Genomic DNA, 16,497 nt, shown 5'->3' with positions numbered 1-16,497 from the left:
GAAAGAAGTGATTCAAAATATTTAGGCTTACAGAAATGGACAGAAAACCTACCGTAAGCTAAAAATTTGTAGATTTACTCCAACTTTTATGAACAAAAATGTCATCAGCTGCAGTCTTTTTAAAGTGATGCTACTAGAAGTTAGAGAACAAACTTTTGACTCATTAAGTTTAAGAAAAATTACGAAAATAACGAAAAATAAGCACATGGGAAAATTAGAAAAACAAAAAATGACTATTTTGATCAACATAGTGATCCACAGTATAACAAAACAAGGAGTCTCGAAAATATTGTGCCCTATAACAAGGGCACATAATTAGGATCCCACTGATCCAAAACCTTGTCTCAGTTGAAGCCGAGATGGACTGCCTTCAAAGAAGTAGATCATAATTTATTTCAGCATTCATGGATTCTAAAAGGAAAGACGTCTATACAAAAAAAGGTTCATACAAGTGATATCAAATTTCTTTATTTAACTGGAATTAACACTTGAACAAATAACTTGAAATCGACTCTGATACAATATCAAGAGAAAGACAAAAAAAACAATTTTATCAAGTGAGCATCTAACTATACCAAAAAAATTGCAACCCGAAAAAATTGAAACCCCAAAAAACAACACTATAACGTTTTCCAACAAAATCTTAGAACTGCCAGTATTGGAACTTATTAACAGAGAATTAATAACTGACAAAAAACAAAATTTTAATAAAAACTTAGTGTCAATGTCAAAAATAATTAGTTGCCTACAGACCAACTCAGACAACAGTATATATTCAACATTAGTACACATCCCAAGAAAGTCATGATAAAAACCAAAAAAATCTACTGGCTACAAAAAAAATTAAAAAATAAGTTCTAAGAAGAAAAATCTAGATCCAAATCCAATCTGCTTTAACTCCAATATCAGAAAAAAACCATTATCAGACCAAAACTGGACTTGAGACTGCTTCAGATTTACTAAATTCCGCACATGTTACATACTTGCTTGAAAATTAACGAACACTTAAAAAATTGGTCAAAAATAAGAAAATCGGTGTGAAGTGTTCACAAAAAAGTTTACTCTGATCTTGAAGTCCTGATCTCAAAGTCAAACCGACAACAACCGGTAATAATTATCTTACGACTCTAGCACTGGGGAACTCTTTCGTAAGACCTAAGATTAACCAGATCACACTTCAGCTTCTTAGGGAAGCACGGAGTAAATGCTCTGGAAAACAAACGACAAATAAACCATGGTGATAAGCAATGAAAGCAAAAATCAACAAATTTAGTTAGATTTTGGAAAGTGGTAGACCTCAAATTAAAAAAAAAACAACTAATTTTTGAATGTTATAAATCGGGAACAATCTGTGAAAAAAACCTATAAAAACAATTCTTGTTTTAGAACTCATTGGAACATGGTGGTGTCATATTCATTGAAACATTACACTGGAAAATTGGCAAAACTAAGCATGACATAAGTGATGTCCGAGGAACATAAGCTACGATTTTTAAAATAAATCACCTCAAACTTTTTAGAACACAACCACAACACGTTCAGCAAATCAGATTGCATGCTGTTAGAAAACAAAAATGTATTAACAAACTAATTAGAGAAATTAAAAAACGTGGAAGCATACCTGAAAAATTCGCTAACGTTTCTGAACAAATATATACCTAAGTTGTTACAGCCGTCAGCTTTAGAAAAAAAGTTGAGCCACAAGACAACAAACTTAAAAGCACCTCAGATCTACCAACCATTTGGCTGCAAAACACATTAAAACTAACAGCAGGGAGATTTAAAACAAAATTGGAATTTTCTGAACAATGGTTATGGTAACGAGACGGAACAAGTGCGGTCCTAGTTTTTTTCCAAACATCGTAGTTATGAAAAATAAACCAGTTCGCAACGCTGCGACAAGGGCAGTAAATATGACAACAGATAGCGACATTAACATAACCGGCAGATTGCCGGAAAATAGCCTCCGTTGACGCGCTTGATGAACATCGTTTTCTTTTCAGTGTCAAAAAGTGTTCTAATTTAGAATTCAGTTGGATTCTAAAATTAAACTTAATTCAGCTTCTAAACTGCAAGCTAATAGGCTTAATACCAATGTCAGCTAACAAACACTCTAATGAACTTTGATAACCTAATTCTCAAGGACTTAATGACCGGGCTCTATCAGTTTATTCCGTCTCTTTTGATTTTGATCTCTTAACTTTGACAGTATTCACCACAGTGCGTAATTGAAAGCGTGAAAGAATTTAAAATCCATTCAGTTGAAACAGTGAGTGAAGTAAGTCAGAAGTCAAACGTGAAAATCGTGACTTGTAAAACGAAAAACGTGATCAAAAGGTAAAACGAATTAAAAGAACATAGCAGGACAAGTCCTGACGTATAATTCAAAGAATTTTCATTGACAGGACAAGAAAATTGGACCTAGAACGGACTATGAGTGAATTGGGAAAACAATTTCCAAAAGAAAGCATATCAAAAATTAAAAAAAACTGAAAATCAAAATGCCGCATGTGAACAAAAACTACTACAGAGAAACAAGTGAAAAAAGTGAAATTGCCGCATGTGAACAAAAAAAACACTAGCGAGAAAGCGAATTTTTGTTCGAACACCGTTTTCTACTTTAAAATTAGAGTGAGAAAAATCACTCCGCAAAACCGCTCGCTTTTTCGTTCCTTTTTGTTTCCGCGTGACAAAAATCACTACTCCAATTTGACTTCAAATATCATGAAAATGTGTGAACAGATCTTAAAAAAGACAGCGCCCCAATCCAAAAGAGGAGAGCGCCTAAATAATAGTCGTTGAGGCGGACGGCGGCTATTAAAAAACCAAATGTTGTTCAAGTAGCTCAAAGCATCGATTTCAACAGGAGGCTATTACATAGAATAAATTTTTTCTCGTTAAAAAGCAATAAGAACCCTCACTGAGTCTCAAGACGATTCACTGAGAACTAAAAGTGCACATCAAATAAATTCTAACATTTTTCCAACACAAATATCGTCAAAGCCATATAAATTATAACGATCTCCTTTACTGATTTGAAGAATTGCAATCCTTACCTGGTGCCGGAGAACAGGCAGTGAAAAAAGTAAAGTGGTTGGAATACTCGAACAAAAAATTGTGAACAAAAATTGCAATTCGTTAAAATACTTGAACAAAAATTCTCGTGAAAAACCGTTATCACTAATTTCTATAGAAGCTTTTGACGCTCCAGTAAATTATTTCGAATCAGAGCAACCTGAGCTGCACTGGTGTGATTAATAGCAAGCTCCAAAATTTCACAAGCAAATGGCTTAACAAATAATCACCGTTTAAGCAGATCCTAGAAAATGCGACCCTCGAATAAAAATCAAAATTCTAAAAAATTAAAATTAATTATGAGCTTAAAAATAGCCGACCGTTTAAATTGCACTGCTCCAAAACATCTTTTATCAAGGCATAAATCACTAATTACATGAGAAATAAAATCGATCAAAAACAAACTCAATGTTGAACAAAATTGGGTTAAAGTGAAAAATACCAAAAAGTTGTTTCAATAATCTTAATTTTTAGTAATCAGAAAATCTCAAAATAGTAAAAAGAAATGTTTAATGCAGAACTACTAAAGTCATATTGACTCTGAACCAATCCGTTAATATTATAAACAAAGCTGTTCTTTCTGCAGATTTCTTGAAGCTTGATTGGTGTATTTTCGAGTATTCTTTTACAACTTAAAGAATACTCGAAAAAACATCAATTTCTTAAAGCTTGATTGGTGTATTTCCGAGTATTCTTTTACAACTTAAAGTATAACAAGGGGGCTCGGTAATGTGCGATTGCACATTAAGTTCACACCCCTGCTCATCCAAAATTTTGGCATAATTGTCTACCAAATGAAGAACAGGTAGAAAACCCAAAAATTAAAGTATTTGGTTTTTCAAAGAATTGGTGTATGAACGAAAAGATAGCCTCCAAAGCAAATAACTCAGTGGAGTAAAAAATGATGCATTAGATTGATGAGATATGCCAGTTTAAAGAAAGCGAGTCAAGACGAACAGCAAAATCAAACAACAACAACAACCACAACAACAACCACAACAACAACCACAACCACAACAATAACAACAACAATAACAACAACAACAACAACAACAATAACAACAACAACAACAACAACAACAACAACGGCAACAACAACGGCAACAACAAGCATTAATTACATCAAAAACTTTGTCAGTTTTAAAACAAAAATTAATAACAAAATAGCGTCAGATAAAACTGAAATTAAACAAAAAAACTTGTAATTCACCAGAAAAGATATAGGACAAGTCCATAATAAGGCTTGATATCAATTAGACAACCAAGAAAAAAAACAGTGAAGTTTAAAAAATCGCTTATTTAAAAAAAACAATTAACTTCAAAGTAATGAAAACCATTAGAAGACAATTAAAACATACCTTTGGTTTACAATTACGCTTCTATAGAAGGGAATTAAGAACTGTCGGTATTCAATTTATCACGTAGTTAAAAAGAACAACAAATAGACAAACAAAAAATCAATTCAAACTTGCCAGAAAACACTTTCGAAGTCGGAAAGCCATACCTTGACCATCAAAATATGTTTGAGTGCACCTTCTCCAAACACCGATAATGTATTTTGCGACCTCTCATTAATGAAACTAGGTAACAAGTAGACAAAAAAGAAAAAAAGGCAAAATTAAGCAATACTTGTTTTTCGAAAAAAAATTATTTCCAAAGACATGAAAGCCATTAATAACAAAAAGAAATAATTAAATAGGTTCAATTATTTTTCCAAAGGAAGCCTTTGAGACCTGCAATTATCCAGAATATGTCTCACGTCTACAAAAATAACGCCAAATATGATCAAAAATCAAAAACTAATTTACTTTTTCTTATGAATAACACGTGTCAAAGCCAGTAAATTCATAACGAATTCTTTAAAAACAATAGATATTGTGACACCAGTCCCTTTTGACACCTTCCCTTGGCAACCTTCTCTTGGCAATCTAGAAAACATGAAAATGGTTAAATACCTAAAATTTAAAAAAAAATGAAATCTAATAGTATCAAAGCCAGAAAACCAAAACTTAAGACGCAAAACCGCAATAAAGATTGAATTTGAATTCAGTAGAAAGAAGAAGCAGTTTTTCATTGCTGACACTAAGCCACAAGTTAACCAAATAAAAAATGCATTGCTGACACTAAGCCACAAGTTGACCAAATAAAAAATGAGGCAAATTTCAATAAGTTATTTTTTATTAAAAATCAAATATTTTTAAAAGTCAAAACGACCATAGGTTTTCGACCGATAAACTACATAAATAAATTTGGAGCTAATAAGACCTATCACTAGTGAGCTTTGAATTGAAATGGTCTGTTATTTAATTAATATTGATAAAAGATCAAATTCTTTTTCAAAAAAAAAAGACCGACTGATTACAATCCGAATTATTTTTGGATTTTAACAGTCCAAGATTGGTCCAAAACTAGCCCTGCTAATTCTGTTCGTCCACTGAAAACACCTAATTTTTCGAATGTCATGGATATAGATATTTTGTTAGTTAAAAAATTTTAGAAAAAATGCTGCGTTTTTGATAATCAACGAATAAAGTTAGCAAAAAAACGGCAAGGTTTTAAATACAGAGCACTCTCAACGGAAGTTGAAGTAGAAATTGCCCCGCTTTGAGTCTACAAAGATTGTGTTAGTGGTGTTTGAGTGTGCACTTCCTGCAAATTTAATCAAAGTGGACTAAAGAAACTTTTTTCGTCTTGTTTTTGATAAAAAAGTCTTGAATTTTGTGAAATATTTGGCCAGAATTTTTGGCGAAAATTTAAATGTTAAGAATTAAATTAAATTAAGAAAAGAGCCAACAATGTTTTTTGTCTTTAAAAATAAAATCAACTACACTTTCTTGAAAAATGTTAACAAATTTTAGCGAAATTGGCAAAATTTTAGTCAAAAGTTCCGAAAAATGTGAATAAAATCAACGGAATTCACTCTGTTTTCTCAAAAGTTTAAACCTCGATAACTCCTTTAAAAAACGAAAATCAAAAAAATCTTTTTAATTCCAGATTCTACGCTGGACAAGCTTTCTATTGATACCAGTCTCAATCTCTACGATGAATATATCGATCGGCCAAAATTGTCTGAACAAAAAAACCCATTTGAGTATATAGTCCCCCCCTCAATAGGGGTCGGAACAATTAACTAATTTTAACAGATCTTAAACAATTTTTTTCACGGTTCTCAGGATCTCCAAAAATTCAAAAGAATATTATCTTTATCATTCTTCTTAAATAACCACAATAAAGCCGCTAGTTATGTGAAATGAGAGAAAAACCATTTTTGGTTCCAAAACCAAAACTGCTGCCAAACTATTCAGAGACAAAATTATCGAAAACTCTGTAGTCATACAGCATGTTCATCCGGGATGCCCTCAGAAAAGTCAAAGAAGATTAACAGAAAAAGGACTGGCAAAAATTCTCAATTTTCTTCAATTCTATGCACCTGAAACAGCTTCGAAGTTTAAAATTCGGCGCGCGAACTCCATGTGACCACAAATCCCTCAGAAGGAACTGAGCACCATTAAAATTGAAAAAAAATTACGGGCCTTCAATGAACCTATATAGATTAACTTTTTTGTCTGTCACCGAGTAGTCCGCCTAAGAAACAGTGTAAAAATTTGCTCTGAATAATGTTTTCTCACCTGATGCTAAGCAGCATCGGCAGCAGCTTCTCACCATCGGCATTTGATATTTCGCATTTTAAAAATAAATTTGAGAAAAAAGGTTCAATAGTTTATGCCATTTATTTCAATTTCTATGTTAGTCTCGATAACAACTGAACATTTTTTCTTTCGTTTGTTGTTTCGTGTAATTTTTTTGTTCCTTAGCTTTTCAGATACACACTCAAAGTTTTCTCCGGCTAAAACACGTTAGCTTGACACGTATGTAATTTGTTTAATTCACACGTCGAAGAAACCCCTTTCTTCAGTTTCAAAAGTTTGTGGATGGGAGATTTCGACATTTTTATGCCATCGCACATTATCGGGGCTCCTTGTTATCTTCATACTAAGATTGATCTGGAGCTCAAACAAAACTTTTTTATCTACTAAGTTGAATTAAACTAATTATGGTACGAACAGCAGCTTCCGATTTTGAGAAAACAATTGGTTTTTTTTGACGCAGCAAATTCCATCCAAATTTCATCAGAGTCAAAACGAAGGTACTTTCCCTTAATTCCCCATAATTTTGAATTAATATAGACCAATATAGAAATACGTTATTGCAAAACTGACGTGTTGGATTTACAGTGACTTGCTGCGATAAGACCCAACAAAACGCTACTACGTATAGCAACTCTTACTCATATACACCTGTTTGAAAGGTATCATACTAACATTCCAAGAACTTTAGAAATATACAAATCAACATATTCACAATAAATTTCAAAACAAATGAATTAAGATATTTACAAAACGAAATTGTTCTCAACGATTGACAACTAAGGTTCAACATAATTCTTTATACGCTAACATTGCAAATATTGGAAAAATATTTAACATTAAACTATTTGGCATCACCTAATTTAATTTGGTACTAAAATATGATATGATTAACAACCTTGAGTCAACATACTCTTTCAATTAATCTAGAGAATTCGGAGAAATTATAGCAAAAACAAACTTAACACTAAGTTTCAAATTAACATAAGCGTGACGTTCTGAAAATTTAACGAGCAAAATAAGATCATTGGAACAGAAATTGAAAGCTTTGTCAACGATGCTATCATTTACAGTTATCCTACTCTTAAAAACAAATTAATGAGAATAAAGCAATGCTGTACACTTAATTCTTTAACTCTGTGTCATTTCAGCGCCCTATATCTTCGCATAGTCCCTCAAACTATTCCACATTTTGAGTTCAACTTGAGATTTCAGCTAGGAACACATAGATAGTTTAGTTTAACTTGTAGTTATCACGCAGTACTGTGTTTCTGAGAGAGCCGCTTCAATCACCACCACGATTTCCTCCATATCTCGATTTATCAGAGTTAGTGGATTTTATTGATGGCAGGAGTTTGAAACGAGAACTTTCTGCACCTTCGAACAAACTGCATTCATTACTCAAAAAATAATTTGAGAAATTCCAAACAATTTCTTAGGACTTTTTCGATACATTAAGTTGCGCTGTTTTTTGGATCAGAATCTTTTCAAGGACCGTAACCTTTTTTGTACCGACATCCCATTCAATAAATTCAGTATTTCTGAAAGGATTGCTAACACAATTGACGTTTTCCAAACCATGGAGTGATTAAGGAATGATTTCAAAACTAGTGCATGTTGCGTAAGCAACTATCAATTTCCTCCTCGAGGGATCAACAAACGTCTAAAACTATGGTTAGTCGTCAAAATGCAAGAAATGCCAAACTTTGCGCAGTGCTTGAATTTAATCACATGGTCTTCATTATTCTAATAGTAAGGTAAATTTCAGATAGTAAGGCCACAACATGCCATCCACAAGCGAGGTCTGTTGCATTTCCAGGGTGAAGGCTAATATTTCCGTTTGTCCTGTTTTACAATACCACAATTTTGCTCCACCTTTAGATACGCGCAAAACAGCATCGTCAAAACCAGCTGTATACTTACATCCTATTTTTGTTGTTTACAGTTCATTTGGCGGAACATCCCGTCGTAAATACATTATTTTTTGACAATTTGTCGCCCATAATTGTCCGTTGTATGTTATTTATGAAGTCCATAATTGTCTTATAATTTTTAATTCTCAATGATCCGTTCAACATGACCCTGTGCTCTAGTTTTGATCATAAAAACATTATCAACTTCGTACTCAGACGAATGGAGCTTCTCTGGGCCTTGTTGGTACCTTCTCAACTTAGATTTCAGAACGTTTGCAGTCTCAGCTATAATCACATATTTCATGTTTCTCCATGGCATATAGTTCAGAATATTTGCAGGAATTATGTGACAGAGCCAATTAAGTGATTCACTTTCGCGTGAAAAGAAACACACTGAGGACAAAGCAGGCCTGTAATAGCACAAGTCTGACCACTGTAGAGCATTTGGTTGGAGAATAGTACATCGCAATTATCGCAGCAGATTGAGATGGGGGTAACCATTATGTCCAACGTTTTAGTCGAATTTTTCTCCTACAGCGCCATAGCTAAACACTAGAAAAGCAAAAACAATTAAAAAAATAATAACAGATCTTTCCCATTAAATACTATCTTATTGAGCATATGATGTACAGTAACTCCATTTAAGCATTTGAATGTTTATCCTAACGGTTTTCTATTTGAACTCACATGGCCTTTCCAAAAAATTGGGATAAAAAACTGCGCTATTAGTGGTAGAAGAATAGGCTTCAGAGAACTGAAAACTCTGCGATATAGCAACCTTTAGTGTTTTTTACGCCCCCAGTTACAAATTATATGTTGCTATATAGCACGTTACTACTTAAAATAATAGCACGTGCGCCTAGGGGCGTAAAAGATAAAGCCCACTTAGCTTGGGGGGGCAAAACAGAATAGATCCGAAATTTTTTATGGGTGCAAACTCGACCTCATAGGGGTTCGCACCCTAGCTCTCAAGGACTGCAGTCTGACGTCTTAACCACTACGAGTAGTAGTAGCTGAGCAGACCTGGGGGGGGGGGGGGGTAAAAGGATGTACCTATGTATTAACATTAGGTATAGCCTATTTTCGTCCAATTTCCAAAGATGTACCTAAAAAGAGAGTGAGAACAATAGACCTGTCATCTTATCGTAATTACCCAGGGGTAATTATCTTAATTACCCCTGGGAAATGCATCCGCTCTAATGCACTTCAGCTAACCTTATCTACTTGAACTTTTTTGAAAGGAAATAATTATTTTTGTTTTTATTTTTCTATTTTTCCACTTTTCAATTTTTGAAGTTTTTTTATGTAAATTTTTTTATTTTAAATTTATTTTTTTTAAATTTAATTAAATCAATTTTGGTTGAAAAATGTCTTTTTTTCGTAAGGTTTTTGATGAAAAATGCATAATTTGAAATTTTCTTTTTTTTCCATTTGTTAGTTTTCGAGAAAAAAATAGTTTTTCATTTTTTTCGAACTTTTGAGTTTAATTTGAAAAATAATTATTTTTATAGAAATGTTAATTTTTTTAGAATATTTCTTATTTAAAAAAAGTTGTTTTTTACATAAGGTTTATAACAAAAAATGCAGATTTTTATGTTTTTTTATTTTTCTATTTTATCATTTTTCAGTTTTGCAGTTTTTTTCATGTAAATTTTTATTATTTTTTTTTTGAAAAGAATTGTTTTACTTAAATTAAATGTCTTTCAAAATTGTCGTTTTTTACATAAGGTTTTAGCAAAAAATGCAGATTTTGATGTTTTTTTATTTTTCTATTTTTCCATTTTTCAGTTTTTGAAGTTTTTTAATGTAATTTTTTTTTTGAAAAAAAAAATCGTTTTTACTTAAAATAAATTTCGTTCAAAAATGCGGTTTTTTACATAAGGTTTTTAACAGAAAATGCAAATTTTGCGGTTTTTTATTTTTCTTTTATTCCATTTTTCAATTTTTGAAGTTTTTTTATGTAAACGTTTTATATTAATTTTTTTTTGTAAAAATGTTTTACTATAATGAATTTTTTTAACAAATCATATCATTCGTATAATCTATGTTAAAATAAGCTAGGACCGAGAAACTCTGTTCATTTTGTGTTTTGTTTCAGTTAAAAATCAGTGGTCATAAAAAAATGCAAAATACTCCAACACTTCCTTTATTTCCTTCAACATCTTTTCTTTCGACATTTCATTCTGATTTAGATTTCGTTCCCAACAAAGAGGAATCAAAATTTAGAACAACAGTAACTAATAACAACATCGAATTATCCTTTGAGGTGGATTGCACAAGAGTAACAATAAAAACACAGACTACTAGCTTAACACTTCCGAAAGATTTGTGGAGAACTTTAGAGGCTGCTAGACATCATAACCTCCACTTAGCCGAAGAAAAAGTCAACAATTCAGTACTTTCTCTCCCCACTTATTTTCAAGCCGTTGAGAGAATTCGAAAAGAACAAGGATTTCATCCACTGAAAGACTGCAAAGGTATTTTGTTCCCGTACTCGTGATATAAATCACTACGGTGTATGGTGGGTAGAAGACATGTTCTCCAAACATGCTGATACATTTTCTACAAAATCACAAATCTTCGATCTACCCAATTTCCAAGACCTCATTCTTCCTCCTATCCAGGAAAATGACAATGATGAGAACCAACCACTTCATCAAAATGTTCCTTTCTCGAACTACAAGTGCTCTCCAATATAGGTCTTAACAGTTGCTTGTGTTCACTGATAAATTCTCCCTCACGTGACATCAATTGTCACGTCACGTGATGTTACTAAAAATAGAAATGACATAACTATTACGTCATGATGAACACTCAAATCTCATTGGTTACGACTGCTTTTACATGATCTCATTGGTTACGAAGTCGCAATAATTCTCGTTCTTACTAAAATTTTATTGGTTCGATTTATAAAGCTCTTTCTTGAAGATAATTCATTCATTTGTTGCTTTTCGTTTTCAATATTCAGTTACCTTATTTATTCAATTCTTCCTTTCTTGCTTTAAAAACTCATCTTTTACTTACTTCACACGCCACAGATGGATCAAAGTTCAGTCTCAGCTGACAGCAAAAAACCCTACGCCTTCCCCTTCCGCAAACGAAACCATAAGGGAAAACCAGTTATTCCTTCCTCCCAGTTTGATTATCATAATGAAAGCATATATTCTTTGTTTACCGATACCAACGTGAAAGTTGATGACACTGTTTGCAAACCAAATGAGGATCACCAAGGAAACAACAACCTTTGGTCTTTCCAAGAATACAGCAACCGGAAATTTCAAATCAGCATCCCAGAGGAGACTATCAACACAAGCTCGAATTGGACCCACTTGAAAGTCTTTCGCGAAAATGTCGAAGGTGAATTTGTTCTATATCAGTTTCTGATGCTGTCGGTCTGGGAATTGAAAATTTTCATCCAAAAATTACCTGAGATGTTGAAAGAAGCACTACAATTTGAACCCTCAGAAGTTACTGCAAAGTTGATGATTGACGAAACTTTGTTCCAGCCAACTGATGTGGAGGAAAAAGCAAAATTCTATGTGTTCTGGGAATTGAGTGAGACTGCTAGGCGAAAAGTATGTGTCACCAGAACATTTTACCAAGATGATCCGAATCGATGTTATTTCAGCATCAAGCTCTTCACTCGAGGGACTGAAAAGGACAGTTTTAGAAGGAAATGCTTCCTTTCTGTCAGAATTGGGGAGTTGCAGAAATTACATCGAATGAGCAATGAAATTATTTCAGTGCTGAACAAAGTCAAAAACCCGACAAAATCGCAAAGTGCATAGAAGTAATTGTAAACTTTTATAATGTATGTGATGTCTTTATTTATTCACTTTTTGAATTAAATTCTTTCAGAACAGTTGCTTGATATGAATATTAAGGAAATTGTAGAGTTCGAAAAAGAAATCAGTCAACTTTTTGTTGGAAATACAAAAAGGAAAAATTATTTTTTGGCTGTCTGGCTGTTTTTGGCTGTTTTGACAAAAATGCAGATCTAGATAAAATTAACAGAGAAGCTCCCTTTGGAGGTCTAATAGGAGTTGGTGATTCAAAGTTAGAAAAACTTTTGAATTGGTCGAAAATTTTTCGTTTACATGCCACATTTCATGATGCAACGGGATACCTGAAAACAAATCTAAATATTGGTCCTGGGTTATGTTACATGGTTCCATTCCTTAATTCAAAATTTAACTTTTGTTTCTTGGGACATATAACAGGTCTAGCATATTGTTGTTTTCTGAAATTTTCACCACGATTCCATTCAATCAAAGTGTGAATCATTATTTCCTAAACACGAACAAAAATCAGTTGCACTCTAATGACAGATCATAACAATCACGCAGCTGACTTTATTTTCGATAATAACAATCAGGAGCGACCTCCTTGGAAAATTTGCGGACGCACTTGCTCTCGAACAGCTTTTTTGTCAATATTCCAGTGCTTAGTTGTATTAATACTTCTTCTTTTTTCAATTATCAACCTTATTTTTGCTAAAACTTGTGACGAACGAACAGTTTGGATTGCTATTCTTTCAAGTGCTGTAGGTTAAATACTTCCTAACCCCAGAGCATAAAATGAACAAGATTATATCAACAAAGGAACGCATTCTGATGTATCTTGTTGGGCCTTCCGGATCTGGGAAAACTGTTTTCATTAATGATATGCTGCAAATGAAAACTTTTCAACCTTCTTTTGATCGAATTTTATACTTTTATAAGCACTTTCAGACAATTTACGATACAATGATGCAATCAATTGCAGGCATAGAATTCATTCAGGGTGTTGACTTTGAATTAATTGAGAACTTACCAGCTGACGGCACAAAATATTTACTTATATTCGATGACTCATTAGACATTCTTTCCAAGTCGGAAAAATTCAACGAAATTGCGACCGCCGGTAGACATCGAAATTTAAATTGTGTTTATATCAAACATAATCTCTTCCACAAAAATAAAACTGGACGTGACGCCGAGCTTCAGACTACTCATTGTTTTGTTCAAATCACCCAGAGATGTGCAGCAAATTGATATATTGGGAAGACAACTGGGTCTGGGAAAACAACTAAAACAATGGTATGATGACGCTACACAACAACCATATGGGCATCTTATGATTGATTTGAGACCATCTACACCTGATTTGTTGAAATATTGTTCGAATGTAACATCATTTCCCTCAGAATTCTTTGTACCGAACAGTCGTGCTCGTATTAGTGATATTAATGATAAACGCACAGAACTATTATACTCTGAAGCTCTTTCGGAATCTCAGCAAGAAATTTCAACCAGCTTTCCTTCTACATTGTCCTAAAGAGTTTATCAGATTTCTCTGTGAGTGTATTGTAAACTTGATTAAAGGAAACCTCACAGGATTAAGAAGAAATCAGTTCACTCGCTTCCAAGAACAACTTAGAAAGCTCACATCAAAATCAACAACCCTAAGTTCCAGAAGACTTATATTGGGCTCAAAAGCTGGAATAACAATATTAAGTTACATATACCAACCTTGTATGAACAAATTTTCAACTTTCTTCAATGAGTGAGGTCAAAAAGTTTGTTCTTGTTCCAAAAGAACTGTGGGAGACCAGAAAAAGGAAACCATCGGAACCCTACAGCGAGATCTATAAAAAAGAAGAAACAGTTTTCCCAGTTATCAAAAAAGTGAAAGAAGAACGTTCCGAAGAAACCAATCGTCCACCTAAAGAACTTAAGACAGACCTGGAATTTCACTATAAGAACTATCCTGAGACATTGAAAACTTTGAAAGAGATATACGAAAACAAACGGTTAAAAATTTCACATTCGAATAAAATTATTGTCGACAACGTTGACACAGGAGTTGACATAAAAACATTCCTTCATTCAATTAAATTGAAGAACGCTCCAGTTGATCCAAACTATTTCCTTATTCTTAAAGTTCTAAATCTGAGACCACATCTGGTTAAAAACAACATTTTGAGGACACAGTATGGCTCAGACTGGTTCAATTACAGTTTCAGATAGAATCTAATTGCAGAAGTTGTATAAAGGGAAGGGACCAACAGCTTTCGGTTCTATCAATAACCTAACAAAAGCAAGTGGAATCAGTCGCGAGAGAGTTACAGAATTTTTACAGTCAAAAGACTCTTATACGAAGTACAAAGGAATCAGACGAAAATTTCCCCGACTAAATGCGCATGCTCGCTATATTGATGAGATTTGGTGCTTGGATCTTGCGCAAATGGATAAAATATCACGATGGAATCGAGGTATCAACTTTTTACTCGTTACTGTAGATGTTTTTTCTCGATACCTGCGAGTAGAACCGGAGAAAAGGAGCAGAGGCCGTGAAAGCAGCTTTTATCAAAATGTGTTCGAAAAAGAACGAACTCAATTTCCCAAAAAAATTATGGCTAGATCAGGGAAAAGAGTTTTTCGGAGATATGGCCAATTTCTGCGAGGACGTGGGAATCAAATATTATCACACTTATAGTGAAACGAAAGTAGCTTTTGGCGAGAGAGCTATACGAACCCTGAAAGTTTTAATTTACCGCTACCTGGAAGAAAAGGACACATTAACCTATATCAAGGAACTGCAAATGTTTGTTGACTTCATTAACTCAAGAATCAATCGGAATATTGGGTTGGCGCCCAAAGATGTAGTGAATGCTGACTTTTTGACTGTCATGTACAAGCGAATGAAGCTACGAAAAAATACAAAGCCCAAGTTTCAAGTAGGAGATAAAGTTAGGTTGGCATTAGCAGAGGGCAAATTTCAGAAAGGATATAAACCTCACTATACACATGAAATTTTCCGAGTTCGAAAAATAAATACTTCAGCGCCCTTCCCGACATATTTTGTTGTTGATCAGAAAGGAGAAAACATTGATGGAATCTTTTACGAACAAGAATTGTCAAAAGTTGCATAATCATTTTTCAATTAGTCGCGCTAGAAAATGGACGGTTACAATCTACCTTATTTTAAAGGAGTTCCTCGTCAGAGGGGGCGTGGCTTTGGAGCCTTGGCTAGAACAGTCGCTAGGACAACTCTTCCCATTCTCAAGAAATACGTTTTACCTGCAGCAAAAAAAATTGGACGAGATGTAATCGAGTCAGCCATTCCCGAAATTGGTGGTGTTTTATCAGGACAGACTTCGATTAAAAAAGCAGTAAAGAAGACTGCAAAATCAACAATACAGAAACAAGTTGGTGGTGGTATGAAAAAGGGGAAAAACACTAGACAAAGTGTTACTCGACAAAAAATTCGCAAAGACTTTTTGAAGAACCTTGACTAATCATTTTTCCAAACAAACGTCACACAGAACAGTCAAACATCATGAATTCGTTTTATCTAGAATTGGTATCCAACGCTTCCTCTCAAGTTTACCCTCAAAATGCAATGGCTTCGTTCACCAATTTTCTTCCCGACAAAATTGAACTGGATGGATCATGGGAAGTAGCTTTAGTCGAAGTATCATATCCCGGTATATGTTATAACATTGAAGGAGGATTGATGACATTTCACTATGATGAGAAATTTAAGCATGTATTCGCTATTCCACCAGCAGTTTTTAACTCTATGGACGAATTTGCGAAGAGTCTTACAGATATACCCAAAAAAGCACGACATCCCAAAAACTTAGATCCTCAATTTTCTATCAACATCGACAAAAAAGTCGAAGACTAACTTTTTGCAATAGAGGATCTCAAAATGTATCCTTCAGCAAAAGTTTGGCTGCTAACTTGGGCGTTGAAGCCGACAAACCTGTTATGCCACCTGATTCTAAAGGATCATACAACACCAAGTCCTGGGCAACGGCAGATCTCCCTTTTGATATTACTGGAACACATACAGTTTTACTCTACTTGGATATAGTT

Source organism: Convolutriloba macropyga, chromosome 9 (genome assembly GCF_964194025.1).
Source record: "Convolutriloba macropyga chromosome 9, txConMacr16.3, whole genome shotgun sequence".
NCBI classification, from domain to species: domain Eukaryota; kingdom Metazoa; phylum Xenacoelomorpha; order Acoela; family Convolutidae; genus Convolutriloba; species Convolutriloba macropyga.
The sequence above is the reverse complement of the archived record's forward strand: the minus strand, read 5'-3'. Positions refer to the sequence as shown.